We start from the raw sequence: 22,508 nt of genomic DNA, 5'->3' as shown, positions 1-22,508 counted from the left end.
TGCTCTTTCAAAACCACACCGTCTGTTATCAAGATGCAGCTAAAAGAAATGGCAAGCAGGGGAATAAATATTGACGGCTGTTTCAAGCAACTCACTAACTGAAACCAACCAAATAAAGCAACATATATGCACTACTGTATATAACACTTCCTCTTAATGGACTTGTCAGAGGAATGCAATAATATATAAGCTCACCTGTATATACTTACCTGTTATATTTGCAATTAAAAAACTTAAAGGTCTTGTAAATTAAGTTTTAAAACACTGCACTGAATGGACACTGAATGGATGAGTTAGAAAAACATTTTAAAATAGATTTTCAAAGTTTTAAGAATATATCCAATTTTCATGAAAAATGTGTAAGATAATTTAAAGTTTACTTTCATTAAGATGAAAGAAGCAATTTTCCCATGATCTGCATCCAATAAAAACATGAAGACGAAGACGAAAAATTTCTATCAAAGGAAAAAACAAACAGTGTAGATCCTTTGGCGCAGTTTTCAACCAATGAAGAACGGAGAGAAATATGTCTTGTTAACTGCAACAGCAGAAATAGTTTTCTGAAAATTGTTTCTCTAGTTTTACTTTTTAATACACGTTTCAGAACGGTCAAAAAGGCTTTTATGGAAGAAACAACTCTATTAGGCACCAACTTTGTGAGAAATCTCCGTTTTTACTTTTCCGTACCTATCTTGAGTAATTCTCTGACTAAACACAGTTTTTCCGTTCGTGGAGAACTATCAGCTCCGCGTTCCACATTCAAACCCCCCAGTCCCGCTTCCTTCCAGCCAATCAGGGGGTAAGAAGTGCGGCGTTGGGGAGCTCCGTTAGGCACAGTTTGAAAAACCTCGCAGTGCGCTCTCACTCTGCTGGAAGGGATCTAAATGAGGGCGGGTGCCCAGGCTCCCCAGACCCGCACCAAATCCCCGGCTCCGCTCAAATTCCAGGGAGAGACTCTGCAGGGGGCCTGCCCGGGACAGCAGGTCACCGAGGTTCCCAGGGAGCCCTCTCTCTGCGAGTAAACTGAGGAGCCGCTGCAAGAGCATCTCCAGAATGTTCCCAACCCAGACCCGTGCGACCCTCCCGCGGAACATCACGTCAGCACAGCCGCAAAGGGTTAATCTAGGGGCGCTCTGGGGAAGGATGGGGTTCAGGACCTCACGGGGTACAACGTGGACTCTTCACGATGCCCAGTGCCCAGGGGACCTACAGTCAAAGCTGTCACTGGCTGACTTGAGTTGTCGACGCCGGCTTGACAAAAAGCCAACAGCTAAGGAAAAAAGAAACCCCTGAAGGGAAAGACAGCCCCGCTTTCTTCCGCCTCGGCGACAAGAGTTCCCAAGCCAGGGGGAGACCTGCGAAATTACCGTTAAATCGTCGCGGCACGGGCTCGCCCGCGGGAAACAGCGGGTTTCACACTACTTTCCCTTGAGACGCGCGTTTCAAGGGCTGGAGGAGGAAAAAGTCTCCCGAGACCGCGCCAGGAGGGAACGGCAGGCTCGAAGCCCCATCTTTGGTCTCACCCCGACACCCCACCCCTGCGAGACCGGGCTAGACGCGAGTGTCCCGACCCCGGAGCGGCCGGCCGGCGCCGCCGCCTCCGCCCCGCCGCGCACACCGGTTCCCGCGGGCAGCCGGCCCTCCCGCGCGCGACCCGAGCTGCCCGCCCGGAGACGGCCTCGGCCGCTCTGCCGCCCCGCGCTGTCCCGGAGCCGCGCGCGAGCCTGTCGCGCTAGGGCCGAGCTCCCCGGTCGGCCGGTCCGTCGGTCGCGGTGACAGGTCGGGCGGCGGTTGCTCGGCCGCGTCCCGCTCAAACCGCGCCTCTCCCCCCCCCCCCCCCGCCGCTCCGCGCTTGCTCCCGCCACCGTCAGCCGGACGCCACCCCCTCGCGAGTGGACGGACACCCGAGTTCTCAGTCTCCCGGGGAGTCTGCGATGGAAGGGGCGGCGGACGCCGAGTCCGGCGCCTGCGTCCCCCACGGTCCGCGGCCACCTCCCAGACCCGCTCCGCTGCACTCCGGGATCTTACCGTCTGCGCCAAACTTGCCGAAGCTCCGCCGGCTACCTCCTGGCTTAAGTTATTTTTTGGCGATTTTTGGGGGATTTTTCGGCGCGATCCCGGCGTCGCGCTTCGCTCGCACAGGTTATCCCTTCCGTCCCGCTAGATTGATGAGATCAGACATCACTCGAAAATGGCGCCGAAAGCGCTGCGGCTCCTCATTCAAATTCGTTAGAGCCAACCCCGCCGCCCCGGGGCATGCCGGGAACGCGGGCAGTCTCCACAGCTGGCCGCTGTTCCCCCTCCTCCCCCCCCCCCCGCGGCCCTGCTGCGCATGCGGAAAACTCCTACACCGCCCCACCCCACCCCCACGCCCCGCACATGCGCAGAAACGTCGTGGCGCAAGGCTCTCACTTCCTCGGTTCCAGTCCCCCGTGTCCTGCGCGTGCGTGTGTGTGCCAGCGTCGCCCTTGTGCCGCCGTGGAGATGTTCACCTTTCAGACACCACTCCGGTGACACAAGTTCTCTACCTTTGGAAGGAAACAAATTAGGGTCCATCTTAAGCGTTTCGTTAAAAACAAAACAAAAATCAAACAAAACCCGCCTTTAACTGGACTCCTAACACCAAGGGTGCCTCTGAGGTTTGCGCGGCTACACAGGAACTTAAAGCGCGCCGGCGTCGAGCCCTCGACCTCCGCCAGCGCCTCACAGATCTGTCACACCTAAGCCTCGAAACCACTTCACGAGGTAGGAACTTGACGCTCCGTCCGACGACCAGTGCGCAGCTGTCACACCCCGCCGCCTGCCTGCCTCCCTCCCTCCCTCCGGACCCGGAGGCGCGCGACCCGCCCTCCGTCCGCAAGCCTTTCACCCGAGCTTTCGGTTCTGGTTTGGAGACGGGGGATGTACAATCTTTTGGAAGGCACTATTTTTCAAAAAAAAAAGTTTTTAATGGTGTAGTAAATTATGGATTCACAAAGGTCTTTTCCATAGTATGAAGCCCTGTGAAAGTAACAGTCGTGGGGCACTGATAATGCAGGGCTTTGTGGAGTAGACCTTTTCACTGCCTATACCTCTAGGAAGCACATAGATTTTGTTTTACAGATGCTACCTGATGTTCAGATTAGAAATTCTGCCCTTTTACAGCTGGTGAGAGCACAGGTGCTAGGCAAACCGCCTGCTAAAACAGACACAAAATAAAACTATTTTAGCGCTTTGCTTACGAAAGTATCTTTTGAGTATTTGCTTGCATGACATCGTCCCTACCACTAGGCCAATTACGATGAAATTTTTTTTTAGCCCAGGCTGGCCTCGAACTAGTGATCCTCCTGCAGGCATACACACAGACAGAATATTGTATACATAATAAATATTTTTTTAAAAAAAATGAAAATTTTAAAAAGAGAAACTGTCATTGCTCCTAAGTGACTACAGTTTAGGGTTATGTTTGGTTACGTTTTCCTAAATTCTAAAGGATTTTTAAAAATTATTTTCTCTGTATGAGTGTTATGCCTACACGCATATATGTGCATCCCATATGTGCCCTCAAATGTCAGAAGAGGGTGTGGGATTCCATGGAACTGGAGTTAGGGATGGCTGTGATCCAGTGTGGGTGCTGAAGCCAAGCCTCTGCAAAAGCAGCAAGTGCTCAGAACTGCTGAGCCATCTATCTCTCCAGCCCTTAAAAAAGAACCCAACTGTTTAAAAACCAGGAATATTAGTTATGTTTGCTCTAGTTTTTATTATAAAACAGCTTGTGGTGAATCACAACTTTAAAAAAAATAAATCTTTTTATGGAGTTTAGGCTGGCCTAGAACTCAAATTTTGTAGCCCACGCTGATATCCTCCTGCTTCATTCAGTCTCTTGAGTGCTGGGATTTTAGGTTTGTGCCACCACGCCCTGAAGTGTAAATTTTGAATATAAAAAGATGTACCCTGAGCCAGGCGGTAGTGGCACACGTCTTTAATCGCGGCACTCAGGAACCAGAGGCAGGTGGATCTTTGTGAGTTCGAGGCCAGCCTGGTCTACAAAGCAAGAGCCAGGACAGCCTGGACTGTTTCACTGAGAAACCCCATAGGGGGGTGGGGGTGGGGGGTGGGGAGATGTATCCTGTTCTTATGAGTGTTCAAACAGTAGATAGGAGACTTCCTTAAGTACTAAAGAGTAAGGGGATTGGAGAAAGTGACCGTGGTTTGCATTATCGAGGCCCAGCTGGAAGAGAAGTGGATTTTAGCAATCAGATCAAGAAGTGACGTGGCTGAACAGTGTTCAGTCATCTACATTTTGTTGAGAATAAAATTTGCGTGGTGATCTCTTTTAAAATATTTGAGTGCAGTTTTGTTTAAAATCTTATGTAGGAAACCATGAGTCCTTACTGAGTCACTAAAATGGGAGAAAGCAAAATCTAGTCACAGAGTTCTTGTGCCTGAACAGAAAGCCAATTATCTTTCCACCACAAGAGGGTGCAAATTCCTGGGCTAAATTTCCAAGGGAAAAAACGCAATTTTTTTTTTTTTAAATATCAGATCATCACACTCGAGTAAAAACCTTGGAAGAATATTCAATTTGACTTTACACCCCAAACCTGCTACACCTTAAGAGACTAAAGATCCCATTATTAGGTAGTATTTGGTATCTGGGTACCAGGGTGTAAATTCCCAGCTGTCTTCTAGAAAGGTTTCATCATCTGTGTCCTGCCCACTTCCTCCCACTTGGTTTTAGCTCTGTGTACTCTTGTGATAGAGCACAAGTCGTATTTAAAATCTGAGGCTTTTACTTTGGTACATTGGAATGCAACTGCCAACAAATGAATGATAAATGTGGATCTTTTGGAAAACATGTCTTGAAATCTCAGGGCCTCCACCCCCATATTATTTCTAATGAGTAAGCTTCATCTGAGGGGATATTGGCTTCCACATGCTAACTTACTTAGTTAAGACTGTAAAAGCATCATTGAACAGTAACTTGAAAGCAGAACTCACAAGCAAATTGTTTAAGAACTATTTAGCAATTTGCAGTTTTCTTTCTTTTCATATCCCCCACCACCCCACCAAAACCACCCCAGACAGCCTCTCACTGTGTAGTTCTGCCTGTCCTGAAATTCACTGTGTAGGCCTTGAACTCAGACATTTCTCTGCTTCTGCCTCCCCAACACACCACTACGCCCAGCTTATGTAACGTTTTCAAGATCCCTTTATGTCTGTTATTTCTTTAAAATGAACTAAATTAATCAAATCAATTTCAAATGTATAAGAAGTTACAAAAAGTTAAAAGATCATCCATGCCATTTGCTGCCTCTCTCTCTCCAGATAGATGTATTTTTCAACCCCGCCCAACCTCCCTTTTCCTGAACTTTTCTCAGCAATCATGGGTCCTGACTTCACATCTATATTCCTGTGAGTGTATTTCCTGACAGCTTTAAGCATCCCATGCTTTGGAAAACTTCCAGTCTTTGTCTTTTAAGTCCTTGATGTGTTTTAAGGATCCTGTTCCAAGCCATATTTGAAGGGAGCTACACACTTGTTGGGGGATATTCATTCTGAGTTTTATGTTCACTCACAATTAGGAACTATGTATGGTCAGCTGACAACTGCACAGATCCTGTTGCATGTTTCTCACAGTACCATTTCTAGAGCATACGTGATATCCATCTATTCACTGATGGTTGTAATTTTGATAACCTTGTCAATGTGTGGCCCATACTTTCTACTGTGCAGTTAACTGTCTCTTGTTTTGTGTTGTTTTTCCCTTTCTGGAAATAGCAATTTGTGAGGAGATTGTATCCTTCTCATCAGAAGTTTCCTTCATATTCAACATTCATAATTGCTGGTACAGTTTATACAATGGATGCAAAATGACTGAACAATCAATCTATTAGCCTCTCCACATTTTCAGCCCACAGCATTCTACTATAAACAAAGCCCTTCTGTTTCCCTACTTACCTATTCATTATCTACAGGAGTAGGTCTGAATTCCTGCCTTTCCATTTCTGTATTTGCTTAATCTCATTTATGACTTCCCTCTACAACACACACACACACACACACACACACACACACACACACACACACACCCTTGGTTTTTCAAGACAGATTTTCTCTGTATAACCCTGGTTGTCCTGAAACTCAATGTATGGCCTCAAAATCAGAGATCCAACTGCCTTTGCCTCCCTAGTGCTGGGATAAAAATCTGTGCAACATTTTTTAAAAAATTTATATATTTTTTATATGTATGAGTGTTTTGCCTGTGTGTATTGTATGTACACCATGTGTGTCTTGTGCCTTTAAAGGTCAGAAGATGGTATCAGATCCTCTGGAACTGGAGGTAAATAGGTTGTGAGCCACCCTATGGGTGTTGGAAACCAAACACAGGTCATCTGCAAGAGCAGGAAGTGTTCTGAACTGTGAGCCATCTCTCCAGCCACTCTACCAGTATTTTTATTTGTGCATTTGTGTGCTGTTTTTCTGAATCACTTAGGGTAAGTTACATACGTCATTGCCTTTCACCTCCCATGTTCAATAGTGTATTGAACTATCTGATATTCAAATTGTCTTGTGTGTAGCTAGGAGTAGCACTTCCTCTTGTGGCTTCTGTTAGCATTACTTCATTTTTAAAAAGCACTTCCTTACTTACTTGTATTATGAAATAGAACTTGTTTATCTCATTCTTACCTTGCTTTATCCCTGGAATAAACCTTTTTTCTAAGGAACTCAATTCCTTTTTAAAAGGCCTGTTTCCATGTTATTGGAAAATGGTATTAGGAGACTAAGGTTCAGTATGCTTATTGATACTGTATTATCTGCTTCTTGGAACTTGTAGGAGACAGAGCTGAGAAATATAAGCATTTATATATATATTTGTGTGTATGACCACAAATATTTATACATAATTCTTACAATATGTGAAGGATATAAATTCAATTTCAAATGATCTTAAATAGAAAAGACTATTATAGTGACATTTATAACACTCTGGACAAAAGAAATAAAGTCATAGCCACATCAGCAGATCATATAGTTCCCATGTTCCCTTTCAGCCACTGTCTCATAGTTCTCTTAATCCTTTCTCACTTAACATACCATGAGCATATGAGTTACTATATAATTCTCACAATCTTGATCCTAAATTACTCTGAAATATATCATTAGAAGTTTCAATTCCTGAACATTTAGCATATTTCTAGTTTTTTTTCTATTATGATTTTGAAAAGAACATTTTCATACATATGCCCTTTGAATTTAATGTTTTAACAATTGGTTGGAAGATTGTAGAAGTATAAATGTGATTTCTCACTGTGGGTTTTAATATACGTTCTCACACAGAATTAAACATTTACCAGAATTCAAATTAAAATCGGTGACAGAGATTAAAAAGAAAAAAAAACAGTAATCTCTTTTAGTAGACAGTTGAATATATAGGGAAAGATAAATTCCCAAACAACTATAGCATGAAAAATAGAGAGGAAGACCACGTCATCTATGGGAATGGATGACTCAGGAAACTTTTAAAGCAGGTGGTAAGGATGCTATGTGTTTTAAGACACCTTGGAAGGAACTTACCAGATTGGGACTGGACTGAGTTATGTTGGATTAGCAGGGAAAGGAGAAATGGACCATAGAAAGCATTTTATGTAGAATCATTAAAGTGTTAGAAAGTGGAACAGCTGGGGAGAAACTGGCATTTCAGATAGCTGGATAGTCTGCTGTAATCGATAGCTGGGTATCTTTGAGAGCAATGAGAAAGGCTGGCCTGCTCAACTGGATAGGAGTTAGACCATGAATGGCTTATGTGCCACTTTTATACTGATGCAGGTAGAAAATCTTAAACCAGTTAATATGAGGTTTGTATTTTAGAAATTTACTTAATGAAGGGCTGGAGAGGTTAAAAGTACATACTGCTCCCAAAGAGGACCCGAGCAACAGGTATGTCTGGAAGCTCACACTGCCTATAATTCCAGCTTATCAGTGCATTCACAGTCACACAGACACACAAATATATATATTTATTAAAAATAAAAATTAATCTTCAAAACCCCAAAGAATTTTCTTAATGAGGGTACTAGAGGGCAGAGGTGTGGCAGCGAGCTCTTTGGAGACAGCTGTATCCAGGTGAGAAATAATGAACACTTGAACTTGGGGGCACAGGCAATGAGAGTAAAATGAGGTATACAAGAAAGAGGAATTATTTGTTCAGTATACAGGTAAATATTCCTAGGTAACTGCTTAGCACTTACTCTGTGCTGTGTGTATTTTGTATTTTTATTAGTTGTTGAGTATGTTAAGGGCAAACAAAATAACCACTTTTCCTCTTACAGTCTAATCTAATGAGAAAAAACAGGTATAAATGACCTTACAAATTACAATTCTCAAGAGTTACAGGAAAGTACAGGGTGCTGTGAAAAACCTCATACTACGGGGAGCTAGCACTGGATCTAAACAATTTGGGAGGTTGGGGGAAGGGGTAAAAGTGCCATAGAGTGGATGCATTTGGAGGCCAGAGGACCTCAGTTCTGTTTCTACCATGTGGTTTTGGGCATTGAACTTCAGTTGTTAGGCTTGGCAGCCAACACTTCACCCCACTGAGCTACTGCTCTAGCCGAACAGTGGAGAACTAGTAAGTTCTTCCTAAAATGGGGCAGAGACTTACAGAGAAACAGAAATTAGCTAGACCAAAAGGGAAGAGAAACCATGCTGGGAAGGAAGGAAACCATGTGTTAGTGTCCTGAGCAGGGAAGACCGCTGTGATTCAGTGTCCATCTGCAGAGGCCGAGGAGTCTTGGGCTATGGAGACAGCAACAAGGTTCACAAGAAAGACTCCTCGGGATTTGGTTATGGACAACTGCCTGGCTGCTGGTACTGTTTCCTGGTAAAATTTCAAAATCTGGAAAGCCTGTCTAGGGGAAAGGATCTGGGAACAAGTCATACAGGAATATGTTTATTCCGCATTAAATATATTAGCAAAAGTTGGGGTGGGAGTTAAAGATGAAATTGAGGTCTTGGACTGTTATTGCCTTCTGGTAAACCGAGAGAAAATCTACTGGGTTTATTAGCATCATCAAATATGATGCCTGTTAACATTGAAGAACGTTTACAAATCAAAGTATGAAGTATAATTCAGATGACTTCAACTACTTATAAAACAAAGATACAAGAAAAATTTCCAACTCAAACGAAGGGTTTTTTGGTTGTAGTTTAAAATATGTTTTAGAAAGCCACTCTAAAATTGTGCACTGACGTTGCCGTAGAGTGCCATGAAGGAACTGGGTGTTACTAAACTGTGAAAGATGAAGACACTCTGGAATAGTGTGTGCAAGTGAACAGTCTGCAGTTTCAGGGATGGATGATTGGCTGTGGGGTTCTGAAGAAAGCCAGAGGAAAAGCTAATTGTACATATGGTAAACTGAATGACAGCCCAGCAGAATGTTCAAAGGTGGCTGTGTCTTCACCTCTGGAGTTTGAATACATAACGTAACAAAAATGAGGGAATTCAGGAGTGACTGAAATTAAGACCACTATGTGGTCTAAAACTTGATTTTCCTAGATTCTCTCTGCAGACCCCCCATCACTATAGATCTAGTAAGTGTAGTAGAGGAAGCATGAGAGGTAGCAGGGGTAACATGAGAAAAAGGCTCAACCAGGCTTTGCTGGTTTGAAGCTAGAAGGAGGCCTGGAGCCAAGGAATAGCTCCCCAGAGCTGGCAGCTGAAAGGGGGTTTCCGAGAGCCTCCAGAGGGAGCACAGGTCTGCCTTCATCTTTTTTGTGGTACCGAGACTCAATTTGGATTTCAGACCCTCAAAACTATAAGGTAATACATTTCTGTTGTCTTCAGTCACTAGCTTTATAGTTATATAATTGTGTAGCAATAGGAAACATGTCAACAACTATTCTCTTTGCTTTTTAGAAACATGTGTATATGTGTCATGGGGAGGGGGGTGTTCATGTGTGCCAAATGCATATGAAGGTCAAAAGACAAGGTAGAGAAGTTGGCTCTCTCCCTATATCATGTGGGCCCTGGGGTTAAAGCAAGGTTATCTGTCAGCCTTGGCAACATGTGTCTTTACCACTAAGCCACCCTGTTGGCCAGAAAACTGCCATTGTCTATGTGTTGTATAGCTGTGGTAGTATTCAAAAATATAAATAAAATATAAATAAAAATACCTTTATTAAGTATTTTGCTGTACTTGTTTAGAAAAATTCATAGGGTGTTTTAAATTTTCTTTTTTAAGGTCTACAAAGCATCAGATGAATAACTATCATAGCATCTAGTCTACTACCAAAATTATATACCTAGTGATCACATAGTAATTTGTTGGTAGGAATGTGGAGAGCTTTTCCTGTGAATTTATTCATCTGTGTATTCTACTCAAATCTGAGATTTACTTGAGGTTGATATTTTCTTTGTTCAAATAAGTTAGATATTATGTTCCCTATAGTAGCTAATGGTACTTGGAAAGAAATCCTTCTTAGAGGATATTTATATGGTATGGGACTATATGATTTTTCCTATGGTGGGGGCAGATGCAAGTTGTGAATTTACCTGTGGAGGCCCAAGGACAACAATGGGTGTCATTCTTTGGACCCCGTCCACCGGGTTGTTTGTTTAGTTTTCAGAGTCTGAAACTAGCCCCAGGGATGTACCTATCTCCACTTCCCAAGTGTTGGAGTACAGCTGCACACTACCATGCCCGACTTTTTTGTTTTAAATATGAACTCGGGTGTTGAGCTCGTGTCCTCAGGCCTTCAAGGCAAGTACTTCACCAAGTGAGCTGTCTCTGTAGACTTAGAACTATATGCTTTAATCAGTGACCAGATTATGAGAACATAGTGTTTAGATGTAGATTTATTGTACTATTTGAATGGATCTGTTTCATGAAAGATCAGTGTGCACACCTTACCTTTTGACCCGTGACTCCTAAAGGTGATTAGACTCAGCTACCTGGTGTGTGGGGGAGTGTTGATGTATGTGCTAGGAGGTGTATTTCTGACTTGGGACATGAACCTTGCATTGTTTATAGCTCCAGTTTCTCGAAGTGCAAACTCACATGTACAGCGTCTCCAACTCTGCTCAGTGTGCAGGGCTAAGAGTTTCTTACTTATCTTTTCCTGTGTACATCATTTTGCCTTCATGTTCCTCACCACAAGTCACCATGGACTGTAGTACAATTCATTTTCAATTAATAGTTGAGAGTCGAGAGCTAATTAAATTTTTACTCTCCACCAGTAAGGATAACCATAAGGGGATCAGCCCCTTTGGCTGAGTTACCTACTTTCTAAAGTGGGTGTGAAAGTGCTGGCTTTGAATGACGCAGTAGCAGTAGACGCAGTGCATTGAAACACTGCCCTTTAACGTAAACTTCTTGAGAACTTACTAAAAGGAGTTGAGCCTATTCAGGGTTGGAACCATAGAATCCTAGAGTTAAAACACACCTATTGTCCAAGTACCCCCGAAGCTGTAAGAACAAATTTGTCCTACTTGTAACAGCTCTTTAAATGTGACCATTATTACTTTCAGTCCCGATGACAACAGAGTCCCCACTTGCTAAGGAGCCTTAATAGGTTCTTTAATGCTTCCTTAGTAGTTTTATAACTTAACCCTTCAGAGCCTAGGCTTTCTTCTGGTTAGATTAATTTGACAGGCCAAGACCCCTCTCATAAGGCGACAGCCAGAATTATCTATTTGTTTAGAAATATATACCCCGAGTTGGAATTCACTTTTTGTCCCATCTAGTAAAATTCCTAGATTTTGGGAAGTAAACTTAGATGATAAAAGAGACTCATAAATAATAAAAATGAACCTGTCCTTGACAGCTTATTAAAAAAAATTGAGGCCTTGAGTATTCTTGCTCATGAGTCCCACTGTCAATCTTGTTGACATCTCTGTTTTAATCTGTCCTACCCTGTTGCTTTGGATAAAGTTACTTGCTACTTTTGCAAAAATAATGTCTAAAAAGTGGAGGGGATAAAGGTGCTTGCTGCCCAAACAGATGGCCTGAGCTTAATCCCCAGATACATTATCCCACTCTCTGCAAACATTTACACAAAATAAATAAATGTAAAAATATTAATTGGGGGAATAAAACTTTATGTTGGGTAGCAAACTTCAGATTATACCTGATTGACAGAGAGATTTCAGTGATTTGGGTGCATTTGGTCCTGAGTTGAGGAGGACAGGAAATCAGGAGTCTCTGAGCTTGACTCTCTTAATTGATTTTTAACACACAGAAGTGAAATTGGAATTATAGTTCCTGGGGTCCATGCTGAGAACATGTGACCAGTTCTTCAGGACAGCTGAGTTGAATGCTACATTTCTATCCTCACTGTGTAAGGTTTGTTAGAACAAACCTGTAGGAATCAGATAAAATGTGTCAGAACCTCTACTGTTTAAAATAAGGCGACTATTAAAGACAGTTCTGAAGAAACTTATGAAAACAGGTGAGTTTATAGCTTTTAAGGGAACACTATTTGTTTATTTATTTATTTATTTATTTATTTATGTTCATAAGAATCCTGTTAATTTAGTCTTTAAATTTTTGCTGTTGATGTTTAGTTAGTTGATGACCCCATACTGTTAACTCTTAAGTTCCTGTGAAGTCAGGAAAATAGATAGAGATGGTACACCTAATTTTAAAGAAACAAAAAACCAAGATAAATCTGACAGAAAACAAGACTGTATGTAACAGTTATAACATAAAAATAAATTTAACACACTTTAAGTATGGAGTTTAGAGGTGTTAAATATATTCATAATGTTAATAACCATCATTGTTCTCCATCTCCATCCAGCAAAGGTCTGCGTGGTCATTAAGGCTGCTGCATCTCAAATAGTTTTTTTTTGTTTGTTTGTTTTTGTTTTTTAAGCAAAAGTATGGTTCCTAGGAGAATGAAAAAGTGCCTTAAAAATCTGGCCCCAAACTAGCTTTTCTTTAGCTTTATGTTTTGTCCTAAATTTAGCAAGAATGCTCCCTTGGTTTAAGTATAGTGATTATGCTGTTCCCAAAGAGAGTGTAACATGATGTTTTAGGAAGAGCCCCCATGTTTTTTTTTCTCCTCTAGTGGCTTTTAATCCTCTGGGTCCACAAAAACAGTCCCATTCCCCACCCCTGTGGTAGTCCAAGCTGGACTCTTAGAGGCAAGGTTCTGGGCCATTTTGTGTTTGTATAACATGCCCCCTTTAGTTTCCTTCACAGCCTAGCCAGGCTGTTTATAGAAGGCTGTGGAGTGGACTGATGGATGCTTATCTCCCTTGAACATGAGTGTGTCACAGAAACTGAGAAATCAGAATGAGTGTTCAGAAGCATCCCTTTGAATTACTGCTCACTTCATCATCACAAGTGCACAAAACAGTCGTGCTGTGCAAACAGTGATCTCATGTGACTAGGGCCATACCTCACCTTCCAAGGAGTAGTGATCTTTTTCATCTGTCTATGAATAAGGACGTTTGAGATGGGGTCTCACTCTGTAGCTGAGGCTGGCCTCTAAATCACTATCCCCCTGCCTCAGCTTCCTAAACACTGAGATTACAGGCTTGTAGCACCCAGCCTTGCTTTGCAAACTGTCTGGCTGTAATAACTTTATTCTTTACATCCAGGTGTAACATCGGGGGACTGCGGCCCATGCAGACAAATGATGGCAACGCTGTAGTAAAATATGGACTCAAGCACCACACTGAGGGTCTCTCCAGGTATAAGAGACTCTTTGTACCCTTCTCAAACCACTCACACCATCCAGTGCATAACTAGTCTCTTCCCTTCCCTTCCCCCTAACTCTTCCCTTCCTCTTTGGCTTTCCTTTCTTTTTCCTTCTTTTTGGGGAAGTGTAACTTTTAAGACCCCCAATTCTCAGAATTAATACATTAAGAACATTTCAGAATACTTAAAAGCCTGTTAAGAGGGTAGACCTTACACTGAGCATACTACCATAGGGAAGACACACAGACAAAACTTAGGGTGCTTCCCAAGGAACAGAGCAGAACATGAGAATTTTCTCGTCCCTAAAGCTTAGCAAATCAGTCATTGAGCTCAGATCAGGATAATTTTAGAAAAAAATAAGAGGCATAAATGTTGTATTGGATGTGAGAAGGCTAGAATAAAAATTCCTCTTTTGTTGGTAGAAGAAAGAATAGGGTCACAAAAAAACCATTTACTAGAGTCTTCTGTTTCTAGTAATACTCTATAATACGCAAGGGCTTTTTCTTTCTTTCTTTTCTTTTTTTTTTTTTCTTTTTTGCTTTGCCTTTTTGAGACAGGGTTTTGCTGTAGCTTTAGAGCCTGTCCTGGAACTCACAGAGATCTGCCAGCCTCTGCCTCCCGAGTGTTGGGATTAAAAGTGTGTGCCATCACTGCCTGCCCAGTTTTTATTATTTCTAAAAGGAAAATGCAAAAAAGGGTTAAGTCTAGTTACCCTGTTTTATTCTGTAGAGGTGATTCAATTGCAGCTGGTAGGCCAAACAGAGATTCTCCTCTGTGATAAATGTTTGATTCAGTGAAACAAAAGAGCTTCATACAACGTGTGCATCCCCTGGAGCTAATATTTCAGGGGAGGGAAAGAGGAGACCCAAGCTTGTTAGAGACTAGATTTTGTTCAGAACATTAAAATTTACCATCATCTATAGGCTTAAGAATAATTCTGTTGGCTTATGCCCGTTCAGTGGTCTGGTGTTTGCACATGAGAGAGTCAGGTAGAATTGAATTTTAGTACCGGAATCTGTTTAGGATAGCATTATTCTTAATATTTAGTTAAAAACAATAGAACTCTAGTATTAATAAGCTCACACATGCAGATAGAACCAAGCAAGGATATTACGAGATAGTCTCCCTAAGTTGTGACTGTCTCAGGTGGTTCATTTTTTTCCCTTTTTATATTTAATTAATTTTTTTTCTTTGAAAGGGGGTTTTTCTGTGTAGCTCTGGCTGTCCTGGTTGTCCTGGAACTTGCTTTGCCAGGATGGCCTCGAACTCAGAGATCTGTGTGCTCCTGCCTCCTGAGTGCTGGGATTAAAGGTGTGTGCCACCATGCTTTCTTTTTTATTTTTATACATTTTTAATTAAAATACAACTATATTACCTGCCCCTTCCCCTTTCCACCTTCTAGGTGATTCATTTTAAACCACTTGGAAACTGTGAGGCAACAGGAGAAAAGATAGTATCCAGTGTAGCTGTATAATTCTCTTGGCTTCTGCATATTTTAGTTTGGTAGGATTAAGTTGCAATGTATGGTCAAGTCTGTCTATATTTTTTAACATTATATTCAAAATTTTATGCACTGCTTCAGGGCAATTCTAAATCCAAAATCACCTTCACTCACAAAGAACTTCTGGAATGTTCAGTGCCCTAACTTCTCATACTTAATTTTTCAGAGTATAATTATTTTTGTTGGTTTAGAGCATAATTTTTAATGATGATGTCTATCTTCATTTTTAAAATCAGAAATGGGATCAAATATGTTCTAGGATCAGTTAGCAGGCCTTTTGCTTATCCAAATCCTAACCTTAACAGATTACCTTGCTGCATTTATTCAGCCATTGTACTACTCCCTGCACAGTGAGCTGTAGACTGAACTCTGATAAAATCAAGACCAAAGGATTAAACTTTTCTAAGTCATGTAACTGCATCCCAGAATAAAACTTAGAAATGTTTATAGAAATAGAAGAATGGGGGCTGGAGAGATGGCTCAGAGGTTAAGAGCATTGACTGCTCTTCCAAAGGTCCTGAGTTCAATTCCCAGCAACCACATGGTGGCTCACAACCATCTGTAATGGGGGTCTGGTTGCCCTCCTCTGGCCTGCAGGCATACACACAGACAGAATATTGTATATATAATAAGTAAATACATTTTTTTAAAAAAGAAATAGAAGAATGTCTAGCAACATGCCTAGTATCTAATTAAAGACTATTAGATACATAATGAAGCTGAGAAAGTGACCCATAATGAGAACAACCAATCAAATGAAAATGGCTTTATATGGACATGTGTGCCCTGAAAGGGGCATAAAACAGTATTATAAGCCGGGCGGTGGTGGCGCACGCCTTTAATCCCAGCACTCGGGAGGCAGAGGCAGGCGGATCTCTGTGAGTTCGAGGCCAGCCTGGTCTACAAGAGCTAGTTCCAGGACAGGCTCTAAAAAAGCTGCAGAGAAACCCTGTCTCGAAAAACCAAAAAAAAAAAAAAAAAAAAAAACCAAAAAAAAAACCAGTATTATAATAATGACATGTGTTTGAAGAGTAGAGGTATAGAACATATATTTTTTAAAAATTGAGGGATGAAAACTGTAACGTTTGGGATGGAAAAATTCAACTAAATGTGATTCAGGGCAAATTAGACATGGCACAAGACTAGTAAACTTGAAGGCCTAGCCACAGAAACTATCCACAGTGAAAGAGCTGGGGACTAGAGAGATGGCTCAGCAGTTCAGAGCTGGTACTGCCCCTGAAGGGGGGACCTGAGTTTGGTTCCCAGCCTCCTCATGGGACAGCTCACAGCTGTCAAGGGCCTCCAGCTCCAGGTGATCTGACACCTCTTCTGAGGTCAGAGGTCAGTCCACCCACCCACAAGTACTTTCTGACCCACCTGCCCACTGAACCAATTAAAAGTAAAACGTTACAAACAAAAACATAATGAAAGGTAAAGACATTAATGTGTTTGTTTTGAGATAGAGTGTCTCTCTGTAACAGTCCTGGCCATTCTGGAACTTGCTTTGTAGACCAGGATGGCCCTGAACTCACTGAGATCTGCCTGCCTCTGCCTCCCAAGTGCTGGGATTAAAAGTGTGTATCAACACTGCCTGGCAAATACATTAATTTTTAATGACAAGAGAATCAATGAGCTGTGAAATAAATTTCCAGGGATCTCATATACATGTAATTGGAACAACAAAAAGAGATGAGATACACTGGTAGAGGAGAAATGAGAAAACTATTAGCCCAAACCTTTGAATTTGCTGAAAACTATTACTGCACAGACTCAAAAATAATAAGAAAACTAAGCCAAAACACATATAACCATATTGTTCAAAACCAGTGATAAAAATCTTGAAAAAAGCTAGGAAAAATTCTCAGCCAAAGGAATATTTCAAAATAAAGATGTGTTTAGAAATATCCAATGTAAGATAGCTCTTCATTGTAGGCCACAGTAAAGAAATATTTAAGTCCTTCAGACATAAGGAAAATGGGAGCTGGGGAGATGGCCTAGTTGGTGAAGTACCTGTGGGTCAAGGACAGAGCTGAGATCTCTAGGACACACATAAAAGCCAGTTATGGTAGCTCACACCTGTAACCTAAGCACTGAAGTGGGGTTAGGGCAGGGAAATAGACAGGCACAGTTCTTGGAGGTCTCTGGCCAGCAGCCCAGTGAGTCAGTGAGAGACACTGCCTCAGAAAAATAAAGTAAGTGGAGGGCAGTCAGGGACGACCTCTAGCCTTCACAGACATAAACACAAAGGAGAACGACACTGCCCGGGACTATACAGATGTACACAAAGGAACAGAAATGGTAACTACCTTGGTAGGCTGTGCTCGCTAGTTTCTGTCTCAGCTTGCCACAAGGTAGGGTCACCTGGGAAGAGAGAATCTTAATCAAGAAAATGCCTTCATAGGATTGGCTTGTAGGCAAGTTGATAAGGCATTTTCTTGGTTGATGTGGGAGGGCCCAGCCCATTATGGGTGGTACCGCCCTGAACAGGTGGTCGTGGAAGTATAAGAAAACAGACTGAATAAGCCAGGAGGAGCAAGCCAGCAAGCAGCACTCCTTCGTGGCTTCTGCTCCAATTCCTGCCTTGAGTTCTTGCCATGGCTCCCCTTGGTGATGGACTTACAAGCTGTACGATGAATAACCCCTTTTCTCCACAAGCTGTTTATGGTTATGATGTTTTATCACAGCAGTAGAAACCCTAACTAAGACACAGAAATATAAGAGTTGTTCTTAGTATTTAATTCTCCTTTAAGGCCAATCAGTTATTTAAACAAAACTACTAACAGTGGGGTCAACAAGATGGCTCAGAGGATAAAGACACTTCCTGAGAAGCCTGACAGTCTGAGTTTCATCACAGAACCTACATGGTAGAAGGAGACAGCCACGTCTGAGGGCTGTCCTCTGACCTCCACATGTGCACTGTGGAACGCTCATCCCCGCATACATACAAATAAACAAAGCTTAAGACAATAACAATAGCGGAAAGACAGTGGCACACACCTGTAGATCTAGTTACTTGGGAGGCTGAATCAAGAAGAGTTGCTTGAGCCAAGGAATTTGAGGCCAGCCTGACAACACAGCAAGATCTTATCTCAAATACAAATAAAGAACAGCCAGGCACTATGGCACATGCCTTAAATCCCAACACTCAAGATATAGAGACAGGCAGTTCTCTGTGTTTGAGGCCAACCTAGTCTACATAGTGAATTCTAGGAGTTAGTGAGACCCAGAGAGAGGGAAGGAGGGAGGGAGGGAGGGAGGGACGGAGGGAAGAAAAGAAGGAGGGAGAGGGAGAGAGAATTAATGAATGAATATGAATGCTGTGGTCAATGTTGTGTGTGTGTGTGCTTGTGTGTGTGAAGGCCAGGAGGTATATGTCTTCATGTGTTATCTCTACCTTATTTTTTGAGACAGAGTCTCTCACTGAATCTGCAACTTGCCAACTTGGGGGATCTTGGTGGCCAGTAGGCCTCAGGGATCCACCTGTTCCACCTCCAGTATGCCCAGCTATTTTTATTTTTTTATGGTGTATATGTTTATGTGCCTTGGTAAGATTGGGTGCACCGTGTGGGTACAGGTGCTCATGGAAACCAGAAGGCCTTACAGCCCCTACAACTGGAGTTCCTAGTAGTGACGAGCTACCTGATGTGGGGGGTCTAGGAACTGAACCCAGGTCCTCTGCAGGAGCATTAAGTGCTTTTAACTACTGAGCTTTGTGCGTGAATTCTGGAGATCCCAACTTGTCCTTATAGGGCAAGTACTTTACTGATGGAACTACTGTAGTACCAGATTTTGACATCTCCTTCAATAAATTGCCAGAGCAAGTATAAACGTAACAAGTTAAATTGACACTATTAACCAGATTACAATTTTTACTTTCCTGGAGCAGCTACTAACAATAGCAGAATGTACGTTCTCTTCAAAACGGCGTGTGAAACACAAAGTCACCAAACTATGGCACAGTAGCCACTCCAGCCTGTTTTTGTATAGGGTGTGGACAAAGAACGCTCTTAATATTGTCAAGGTTTTCTTAACAAAGAAAATATATGCCAGAGTCTATATGTGTCCCATAAAAATTAAAATATTCACCAATTTAACCTTTATAGAAAAAATTTACCAGCCTATATTCTAAGCCATAAAACATGCCTTGGTAAATTTTAAGTAATTTAAGAAGTGAGAAGTATGTTCTCTGACCACAATGGAATTAAATTAGTAATCAGTAACAGAAAGTTATATGGAAACTCTCAGTATTTTGAACTAAAACACTTCTAGATGACCTACTGATTAAAAAGGTACCCAGGGTAAAATTGGAAGGCATTTTGGCCCAGCATGCCATTATTTTCGGCACCTGGGAGGCAGAGGCAGGCAGATCTCTTGAATTCGAAGGCAGCCTGGTCTACAGAGTGAGTTCCAGAACAGCCAGAGCTACAGAGAGAAAGAAACCCTGTCTCAGGGGAGGAGGGGGCATTTTGCATTTTGAACTGAATGAAAATAAAAACAAATTTTGTGGCATTTCATTAAAGCAAAATGTGAAGTGTGACATTTAAAAATAAAATGCCTGTGTTAGACAATGAACTTGGCTCCTACCTTATTAAAGCAGAAGTTAAACACACACCCAGAGAAAAAGGAAAATCAGTTAATTGTGTCAATGAAATACTGATTTTTTTTCTCAACCTTTTAGTCAAGCATGATTAGGAAAAAAGAGGAGAAAGGCATTGACAATATGAGTGGTGGTATGGTGGGTAGGTATATCTGTGATCCCAACACTTGGGAAGTTGAAGACGAGGAGTCACAAGTTAATCACACTGGCCCTGGAGGCCAGCCTTGGCCGCAGGAGACCCCTTCTCAAAAGAGCAAAAAGGATTAAGGTGTTCTGTTATAACTTTATGGTAATTTAAATGACAAGGGATATTACAGAAAGTTTTAGGAGGTAGATCTAGAACTTAGATGAAATTAGATTCCTTGAAATAGTTATTTAGAAGTTCATTCAAGAAGACAGAGATAACCTGAAGAATTTTGTGAAAATTGAATTTCTAGTTAAAAACATTCCCACAAAGACATTCATGGGATTTTTCCAAACATTGAGGCTAAAATGTACCAGTTATGCACAAACTTCCAGAAAACTGACAAGGAGAGGTTACTTGCTAGTTTATTCTTTGAGGCTAGCATTATCCTGACACCCAAACCACATAAGGACATTACAAAAGAGAATTCCAGGCTGGTTTCTTTCACGAATATAGATGTGATAATTCCAAAGAAAATATTATGAAATCAAATTCAGCAATCTCTACAAAGGGTAGTATTCTTACTGGCTGATGTTTAGCCTACGAATACATGGCTTGTTTAACAAATTCAGAGCTGGTGAGATGGCTCACTGGGTAAAGGGATTTGTTGCTAAGCTTGATGACCTGAGTTCAATCCCTAAGATCCAAGTGGTAGGAGAGAACTGATCCCCACAAGTTGTCCTCTGACCTCCATGCATATGCCCTAACATGCACGCACATGCACGCGCGCGCACACACACACACCATAAAAACATTAAATTCATCATAGTAAAAAAAAAAAATCTGATTACAAAATCCTATGACCTTTAAGAAACCGCCTCTCAGGCGACTAGTAATGTACTCTGAACCCATATAGCATCCACAAAGGCCTATGTGATACAGGTATGATCTCCAGCTTGGACAGCTGGGAGGTGGTAGAGCCACTAAGAGTTGGGACCTATTTAGAGGAAGTTACATCATTGAAAGCATGCTCAGAAAGGGGATTTTTTTCCCTCTCTCTTTGTTTCCTGAGGTGGATGGAACTTGTACACTTCTGTCCTGGTACACTGTGTTACTATAGACCCAAAGGGACAGGGTCAAATTATCACCGACTGAACCCTTTGAAACCATGAGCCAAATAAAGGCCTTATGCCTTTCTTTCTTTTTTTCCCCCTTTGGTTTTTGGTTTATTTTAGAGACAGGGTTTCTCTGTAGCTTTGGCTGTCCTGGAACTCACTCTGTAGACCAGGCTGGCCTCGAACTCAGAGATCTGCCTGCCTGCCTCCCAAGTGCTGGGATTAAAGGTGTGGACCTATGCCTTTTAAGCTGGAATTTTCAGGTATTTTGTCACAGTACTGGAAAGCAGACTAACATGGACAGGTACTTCTTCAGACACAAAGACCTCTACAAAGTCTGTCACAAAGACCTTCTATCTAATGATGCTCCCCCTCTAAGATCAGGAATGATACAAAGTTATCTGCTCCTACTCAAAGTCAGTCAAGAAAATGAAATAAAACTGATGGAATCCATCATCTCCCAGCGTTCCCAACCTCTTCATAACCTTCCCCTTCCACCCCCTCCTCGGGGATCATTGCTCGGCTGACTATAGATTTTAGTTTGCTTGTTTTAGAACACTGTGACTAGGGAACCATGTGGTATACATGCAATTAGTCTGAAACTGATAATCTTACAATCAAAGTTCATAATGAGCCATTTGATATTCATTCGATCCCCTCTTCAGTTCCTGGAATTCCAGTTTTTCTATTACAGTAACTTTCATATGTTTATCAAAAGGTCTAATAGCTTACCATCACTGGTTCTCTCTCCTCTCTCTCTCCTCTTCCTCACTCCACATCACGATATCTCTTCTAATTTTTCAACTGTTGATGACAAAATTTTACACCTTCAAGGTTACAATCTTTGTTGATTTTATTATTATCTTTCCCTCCCATGGATAAAGATAAGCCACTGCTAAACTTGTTTCTCCTTTTAGTTACCTCTTCCTAACAGCCTCTTGCCTCTTGGTACCAACCCTTGAGCCTTACCTTACTATACGTCTTTCTCCTTCAACCAGTACAGGCAGAAAATGCGTTAATCAGACACTCAAGGGAAGTGTAGCTGGGCGCATAAGGAAAACCTGCTTCACTGGAAAAAGTGAGTAAGTATGGTAATGTCTTTTTCCTTCAGTGACTACACCAGGAAAGAAAAGCAAACCACCAGCTGGCCTCCAACTCTTTATACAGCCCAGGCTAGCCTCAAACTCGTGTTCTTCCTCTGTTGTCTTCTGAGTGTTGGGATTATGGATGTGAGCTACTTTGCCTAACCTCTTTCTACTGTTTATGCCTATCAGAATGCTTGGGAAATAACTACTTTCTTCCTCCTCAGCAGTTTTGTTCACTGCTATGTCTAGTGTGCTGAACATATACTAAGCAAGCAGTCAATAAATCTCATCACTGGGCTGTGGTGGCGCACGCCTTTAATCCCAGCACTAGGGAGGTAGAGACAGGCAGATCTCTGTGAGTTCAAGACCAGCCTGCTCTACAAGAGCTAGTTCCAGGACAG

At 42.1% G+C, this 22,508-nt stretch overlaps 1 long non-coding RNA gene across 1 annotated transcript in view; it reads right to left on the bottom strand.

Moving 5' to 3' along the window:
* LOC119800115 overlaps window positions 1-22,508 on the bottom strand; it is a 50,488-nt gene that overhangs the window by 16,127 nt on the left and 11,853 nt on the right. Inside the window, exons 2-3 of the long non-coding RNA XR_005282984.1 lie at window positions 2,413-2,528; window positions 2,029-2,160 (exon numbers count right to left, since the gene is read on the bottom strand). This is a non-coding gene — a long non-coding RNA (uncharacterized LOC119800115). The remainder of the gene's footprint in view (window positions 1-2,028; window positions 2,161-2,412; window positions 2,529-22,508) is intronic.

Source organism: Arvicola amphibius, chromosome 13 (genome assembly GCF_903992535.2).
Source record: "Arvicola amphibius chromosome 13, mArvAmp1.2, whole genome shotgun sequence".
NCBI classification, from domain to species: Eukaryota; Metazoa; Chordata; class Mammalia; order Rodentia; family Cricetidae; genus Arvicola; species Arvicola amphibius.
Note: the sequence above shows the minus strand (reverse complement) of the source record. Positions and strands in the feature narration are given on the sequence as shown.